This window comes from Magnolia sinica, chromosome 7 (genome assembly GCF_029962835.1).
Source record: "Magnolia sinica isolate HGM2019 chromosome 7, MsV1, whole genome shotgun sequence".
Classification (NCBI taxonomy): domain Eukaryota; kingdom Viridiplantae; phylum Streptophyta; class Magnoliopsida; order Magnoliales; family Magnoliaceae; genus Magnolia; species Magnolia sinica.
Genome location: NC_080579.1, coordinates 25,970,228 through 25,978,058, shown reverse-complemented (window position 1 = coordinate 25,978,058; position 7,831 = coordinate 25,970,228). Strand labels below are relative to the sequence as shown.

General features: G+C 48.7%; 1 non-coding gene across 1 annotated transcript; it reads left to right on the top strand.

The window, feature by feature from the left end:
* The first annotated feature begins 284 nt into the window (after positions 1–284).
* LOC131252320 (small nucleolar RNA R71) lies at positions 285–391 on the top strand. The gene has a single exon (XR_009174348.1). It is a non-coding gene; the product is annotated as a small nucleolar RNA R71 (small nucleolar RNA).
* The last annotated feature ends 7,440 nt before the right edge of the window (positions 392–7,831 follow it).

The window sequence follows — 7,831 nt, the reverse complement described above, 5'->3', positions numbered from 1 at the left end:
GTTCCATGGCCTCGACTTTTCTTGTGAGTTTGGCCATTCTTGCATTTATATCTTCCTTTTTTAAAACATAAATTCCTCCCCTTTCCTTTAATTGAGTAGGCTTAGAAGTGGTAGTTCTTGGAGAGGTATCTCATGATTGCCTGTTTTCAGCAAGTTTATCAAAATAATCTCATGCATCATCGATTTCCTTGTTCATGAATTCCCCATTACACATCATCTCCACAAATTGGCGCATCTATGAGGTCAGTCCTTCATAGACAAAGCTTCTTATACGCCATGTTTCGTAGCCATGTTGTGGACATGAATTTATGAGATCCTTAAATAGCTCCCAACATTAAAAGAAGGTCTCATTCTCTTTTTGTGTAAAATTCATGATTAATTTCCTTAATGTAATTGTTTTATGATAGGGGAAGAACTTTTTAAGGAACTCCCTTATCATCTCAGCCTATGTGCCAATGGACCTTGGTCATAAGGAATGTAACCATGACTTAGGGCTTGTTTATTAACGCTAAATTTTTACACTTAACATGGAATTGGGAAAATGTTCCGTGTTTAGTGGTGTTTGTTAATGCGTCATTACCACGGAAGAAGGAAAGCGCTAAGTGGTTTTTCACTGAATTCTTTCCATGAAAGGAGTCTGGCTTCATGGTGAATGTGGAATGCGCTCAGTGAATTTTTCATTAAACAAAAAATTTTGCTTCCAAAATTACCCCTTTTCAAGTTACTACGGCAAATTTTTCTCTTTAAATTGTTTGCGCAATATAAAATCAACTTTTAACCTGTGAAACTTCTTTATGCCCCACCATGATGTATATGTTTCATCCATTTTTAAAGATCATTTTAGGGCTTGATACCAAAAAATGAGAGGAATATAAATCTCAGGTGGACCATACCACAGGAAAACAATAGTGATTGGATATCCACCATTAAAATTCTCCTAAGGCCCAATGTACTGTTTATTTGACATCCAATCTGTTGATTAGGTCATATAGACCTAGATGAATGGAAAAAACAAAGATCAGCTTGATCCAAAAATTTTATGGCCCCCAAAAAGTTTTTAATGGCCAACGTTCATTCAATACTATTTTCCTGTAATGTGGTCCACTTGAGATTGGGATATACCTCATTTTTAGTCTCATACCATAAAATGTTCTAGAAACATAGATGGTTGGCATGGATGAAACACATACATCATGGTGAGGCCCACATAGCACCAACCATCAACCATTGGCTGGTGGTAGGAGAGTAGCCAATCTGTTTCCGCGGACACGGATTGGATACTGATAGGTTGAATAGCGAGACTCACTACAGAAGTTAAGTCACCAAATTATGTGGGCCCCATCATGATGTATGTTTTATCCACGTTGTCCATCCATTTGGAAATATAATTTTAGGTAAAGATCCAAAGAATGAGTCAAATCCAAAGCTCCAGTGGACCTCACCACAAAAAACAGTGGGGAGAGTGACACCCACCATTAAAAACTTAAATAGGCTACAAAAGTTTTTCATCAAGCTGATATTTTTTTTTCCCTTCTTTCATGTTTGTGTTAACTTGTGAACAGGTTGGATTTCAAATAAAAATCATGGTGAGCCTTAGGTAGGTTTCAACGGTAGGCATTAATCTCGCCACTATTTTTTTGTGGTGGGGTCAACTACATATTTGGATCTTCCTCATTCTTTAACTCATGCTCTAAAATTAAATCTCCAAATAGATGGATGGTGTAGATAAAACACATACATTATAGTGGGCCCACATACATCATAGTGGGCCCATGGAACTTGATGATGTCACTTTGGTAGCGAATCTCGCTAAGCTAATCCGCGTCCAAGTAGGATGAGGATTGGTTGGTGTACCTCACACCAACTATATAGCTGCTATATTGACGTAAGCAAGTTCTGTGGATCCCATCATTAGGTATGTGTTATATCCAAACCATCCATCCATTTGGTGAGCTTGTATTAAAGCTTAAGACGAAAAATAAGCTGCAAACAATAGCGGAGGATTGAACATCTACGATTGAAACCTTTTTTGGGGTTGTTGATGCGATTATCTGGTTCGTCCTCCTAGACCCTTGTATGCCTGCACAGAAAGAAAACAAAGGAGACCCTGGCTCGAGCAGGGGACCCTCCGATGCCAAAGTCAGGCCTGGACTCGGGGTCTCAAAGTCTTGGAAGGTTTTTAGGAGGGATTTGTTTCGTACCTCTCAAGGTGACAAGGGTCCTCCTTTTATAGCTGCTGGGGTCCTCCTGATATTGAACGCGGGATCTTCTCGGGTCCTCCTGATATTGAGCGCGGGATCTTCTCCTGGTATCACGGAGATAGGATCGTGCCCATCTTGAGCCATCATCCGATCCCGTGAGCTTCGGGGTCGGAGATCTTATCCCAAGATATCCGGGATGAGATCTGACCTAGCGACGGTCGGTCTTGTAAGGCGGTCCGCCCGACACATGCCCGGAACGCTGATAAGTCGTTCGAACCGACTCAACCATTGTCTCGGTTTAGCGAACCATGCCTCGGATTTGACGCATCCTTCGGCGACCCGAGGTATCAAGTCCGAGTCCCGAGGCATTAAGTCCGAGTCTTCGGACTTGTATTTTTGCCCCCAACAAGATCCATTAAAATTTTTGTGTTTCATATGACACTGAGGAGTAGCGAGTTTGGAGTCGATTCGTAACTCAGTCCGAGATGAGTCGTGATCATTAAATGCATTCCATGAGGCCTTTGATGGGGGATGGTTCAGCTTCTGACATCGCATGCGCCGTCAGCAGTCAAATCACACATCCCGCCAATGAGGATTGGACACGTAGCGAAGGTATTATTATTGCCAGTTGACGTGCGCTACGTGCCGAGCGAGGGAATCGATGCAGGCGTCGAATCATTTCCTCATTAATTGTCTCCGCCGTATGGCGACCTTATATAACGTCAGGGGCCCCGCACTTTAAACTTTTACTGCTCTTGCCATTCCCGCTCCGCATTTTCTTTAGGGTTTACATAGCCTTTCGTCTCCTTCCTTTTCTTTTTCTTTACCGTCGGTGCCTCTTTCCGCCATCTCCGTTTTCCTTTCTCCCTCCGGTGAGTTTCTCCTTCCTCTTTATTTGGTAATAATGGCGGATAGGAGTTCTCAAAGTCCTCAGGGGGGAGCTTCCGGAGACGAAGGCGAAGCGCAACGGAACGTTGCGGAATCGCCTTCCTTACGGACGGAGATAGCAGTGGACGCCAACGCTGCTTGTCTACCGGAGAGAGTCACCGAAGCTCGGCGGAGCGTCCAGCTTCCGTCGTTCCTTCTCGGGGCGGGTCGTCTCTATTAACCCGCCCGGGAAGGCCTAACTTGCCAAGGGATATGGAGGAGGATGAGGAGGAAGAAGATGAAGTTTTAATCGCCGAAGGAACCCCTGATCTTGCTCCTGTTAGTGAGTCGGCGCAGGCCGAATCTGAAGAAGAAGGATCGGGGGAAGATTTAAGCGGTCCGGTTCCTTCGGTCTTGACTGAGACGGACTTGGACAGAATCCGAGTCGGATACCATATTCCCGAGTCGGTCATCACCTATCTTCCCCGTCCGAATGATTTACCGGATCACCCTCCTGCCGGGGCAGTCGCGATTTACCAAGTGTCGATGCAATGCGGCTTGCGTCTGCCCCTTCAGACCATAGTCCGGGGAGTTTTGTCTCGCATAAAGATTGCCCCGGGGCAGATAGTCCCGAATGGGTGGAGGAACTTACTCGGATGTGCAGTGTTGTGGGCTGAGATGGAACAGCCACCACTTACAGTTGACGAATTTCTCCACCTGTATCAGGTGCGGGTAAATCCGAACTACCCCGGCTTCTACGTCTTCGCTGCTTGGCGAGGCGGAGGCGGTTCCCTGATAACCGACCCTCCCACTTCCAACAAACACTGGAGAGAGCGTTGGTTTTGGGCATGTGGTCGCTGGGAGACGGATGAGTCCGGGTCCCACGAGGCTCGTGTCCCTCGGACTTTCCAAAGAGCAGGTGACTTGGGTTTTATTTTTTTTTTTTTTCTGAAGCTGACGAACTTATGTCTGGCAGATATTCCGAAGAAGAAGCCGAAGCTCGGCAGCACTGCCTCGGCTCGGATCAAAGAGTTGAAGTCGTTGGATCCGAGGGACAGGTCTTGGAAGGTGCTTCTACAGCCGGAGCGCCTTCACCTTGCAGGTCTGGACTCGGAAGTTACAGGTAATTAAGAATGAATCTTCTGAATTTTCCAAATTTCCACCGACTTACTTCGCCTTACTCTCCCCCTCCTTTTTTTTTGTTTTTGCAGATCTGCCCGAAGCTCGTCCCAACCTAAGGATTGTCCCCGAACCGGAGATGACTGGAGCTCGTCCTGCCCTTAGACCAGTCACGAAGTTGAAGGCTCCTCCGCGGTCAGTTCTTCTTTCAGAGCCTCGGCCACCGAAGAGGCAAAGGGTGCCGCGGAAGGAGAAAGAGCCAGCGAGCTCTTCTGCCCCTCCGGTCGTCGTGATTCCCGACCCGGACGAAAGGGCGGAAGAGACGGCGATTGCTGCTTCGGATCCTCAGGCGGCACCTGACTCGGCACGCGTTGAGACGACGGTGCCGAGTCGGGAAGAAGAGACCGGGGCCGCGACCTCAAGGGGGGAGGAAGAGACGAGGACTGCGTCCTCCCGAGGGGAAGAGACGAACCAGGAGGGGCCGTCAATCCTGCAGCAAGTGGTGTCGGGGATGGTTCCTTGGGCCCTGGCCCATGGGTGTGAAAGAGAGTTCGTGAAACTCTACAACGCCCCGTCGTCGCAGACCGTCAGCCACGCTGCCCGGATGCTTTTTGAACTCGCTCCTTGCTTAATCAAGGCCAGCAAGGAGCTATCCTCAACTCATCGGCTGCAGGCTCTTCTGTCTGAGGCCGAGATCCGGGTCGGCGTCCTGACAGGCGAGGCGTCCCTTGCTCGGAATGCTGCCGAAGACGCGAGGGCAGAGGCGGCTTCTTCCAGAAGGGCCCTGGACGAAGCGAAGGCAGAGGTCGCTCAGGCACTGGTTCGACTCTCCAAAGCCGAAGAGGAGAATCAGCGAGTTCTGGCAGCCCATGCTTCGTGCGCGGATGACTTAGCTCGGGCTAAGCTTGAGGCGGCGGAGCGCATTCAGCAGGCCGAGGAGAAGACTCGGGAGGCCGAGACGGCTAGGGACCAGGCCGTCCAAGCATTCCTTGAGTCGGCCGAGTTTGAGGACGAGAGGGATCGCCTGTTCCAGAGCGGATATCTGGAATGCGTCAAGGATATAAAGAAGTCTTTTCCTGACCTTGACCTTTCAGAAATCGAAGGCGGGGCAGCCTCAGAGTCCGAGAATCCGGACGCCGCCGCTGAAGACGCAACTGCCGGGGACGGGGCCGACGCATGAAGACTTTGGTTTTTTATATGTATATATTTTTTTTTTGCTCCGATGTATTCGGTTGCTTTTGTACTTACACATATTCGGACGAATGAAAAAGAAAAGCATGTCTTTATTCATTTGACTCGGCTTTACTCTTTAAACATCAAATAGCAAGCTAAGGATAGTAGACCTTGAGGTGTTCAGCGTTCCATGGATGAGGCAATGACTGTCCGTTTAGGTCTTCTAGCCGATATGTTCCTGGTCTAATGGTGCCCGAGACGATATAGGGTCCTTCCCAATTGGGTCCCAGTGTACCCGACCCAAACTCCTTAGTGTTGGAAAACACTTTCCGAAGAACCATATCTCCCCTTCGGAATCTTCTAATCTTAACTCGGGTATTGTAGAACCGAGTCACTTGTCGTTGTCGAGCCTCGCCCGCAGCCTCGCCCTTTCCCTTTGTTCGTCCAGAAGGTCGAGTCCGAGTGCAAGGAGTTCTTCATTCTCTTCTGCATTGAATAAGGTGATTCGAGCCGAAGGTAATCCGATTTCGACGGGAGTGACTGTTTCCGAGCCGTAAGCGAGTGAAAACGGAGTTTCTCCTGTGGCCGTTCGGGTTGTAGTTCGGTAAGCCCAAAGAATTTTCGGGAGCTCTTCGGCCCATGCTCCTTTGGCCCGACCAAGCTTGGTCCGAAGATGTTGCTTGATAATCTTGTTAACTGCCTCGACTTGTCCGTTGGTTTGAGGGTGATGCGGTGATGAATAAATATTCCTGATCCCGAGGTTCTTGCACATCTCACGAAAGCTCCTATTATCAAATTGCCTTCCATTGTCTGTGACAATGGTACGGTGCTCCGAATCGGCAGATAATGTTTTTCCATACAAACTCGGTGATCTTCCGCTCGGTTATTTTGGCTAATGGTTCTGCCTCGGCCCACTTCGTAAAATAGTACACTGCTACAACAGCAAACTAGGTCTGCCCTTTTCAAATAGGGAGCTGTCCTATGAGGTCGATGCCACATTGTGCGAAACTCAAGGTACCAGACATCGGCGTCAGTGCCTCGGGTGCTTGCCTCGGAATTGACGAAAACCGTTGGCATCTGTCGCATTTTTGAACGAGCTCACGAGCGTCGTGTTGGATAGTGGGCCAGTAGTATCCCTGTCGTAAGACCTTGTAGGCGAGGGATCGCCCTCCAGAGTGGTTTCCGCAGATTCCTTCATGAATTTCCCGTAACACATAGTTTGCCTCGCTGGGTTTGAGGCACCGCAGCAACGGGGCGTAGTATCCTTTCTTATAAAGGGTCCCGTTGAGTATGGTGTAACGGGAAGCTTGGATCTTAATTCGTCGGGCCTCGGTGCGATCCTCTGGCAACTTTCCTTCGTCAAGGAATTGGCGGATTGGATCAATCCAGGATGGTTCCGAGTCGATTGTATTGACGGCCTCGCTAATTGGCTCGTCTATACTTGGTTTATCGACGTATTCGACAGGGACGGACCTGGGTATATCGTCTTCTTCGGCCGAGGCGAGCTTTGCTAGCAAATCGGCTTTGCTGTTTTCCGTACGAGGTATCCGAGTTACACGACAGAATTGAAATTTGTTGATAAGTTCTTTCGCTTTCTCCATGTAAGCTCTTAGCCGGTCTTTCCGTGTCTGGTATACACCGGTAACTTGGTTAACAACCAACTGAGAGTCGCTGAAAACGCTTAGGTGCGTGACCTCCATGCTAGCGGCGAGTCGGAGGCCGAGTAGCAACGCTTCATATTCCGCCGTATTGTTCGACGCTTGAAATCCAAGTCGTAAGGCATACTGTATATAGGTGTGATCGGTCCAGCACCACCCCAGCCCCACTGGCCTTTGAGTTGGAAGAACCGTCGACATACAGATTCCATGGAATAGGGCAAAGGGAAGCGGTTGAGGTCGGAGCTGCACCGTCCTTCGGTGTATCATTTGCTGAAAGTTCGGCTGAAGATGTTCCCTCGGCGATAAAATCAGCTACGGCTTGCCCTTTGATTGCTGCCTTTGGTCGATATTGAATATCAAACTCACTCAGCTCGATAGCCCATTTGGTGAGTCGGCCGGAAGCTTCTGGTTTCTGCAGTACCTGGCGAAGCGGAAGGTTGGTCATTACAATGATGGTGTGGGCATGGAAGTACGGCCTAAGTCGCCGAGAGGAAGTTATTAAAGCCAAGGCCACTTTTTCCAAGCTTGGGTATCTCGTTTCTGCTGGCAATAACGCTTTCCAAGCAGTTGCTTTCGGATTCTCGTATCAAAGCCGAGCTAACCGCTGCCTCGGATACAACTAGATAGAGGAGCAACGACTCCCCCGGTTCAGGTTTTGATAAGAGAGGTGCAGAACCGAGATATAATTTTAATTGCTGGAATGCCGCTTCACATTCTTCCGTCCAACCCATCGCTTGTCTTCCTTTCAATTGTTTGAAGAAGGGGAGACACTTATCCGTTGCTCTGGACAAGAACGATTGAGTGTTGCGACTC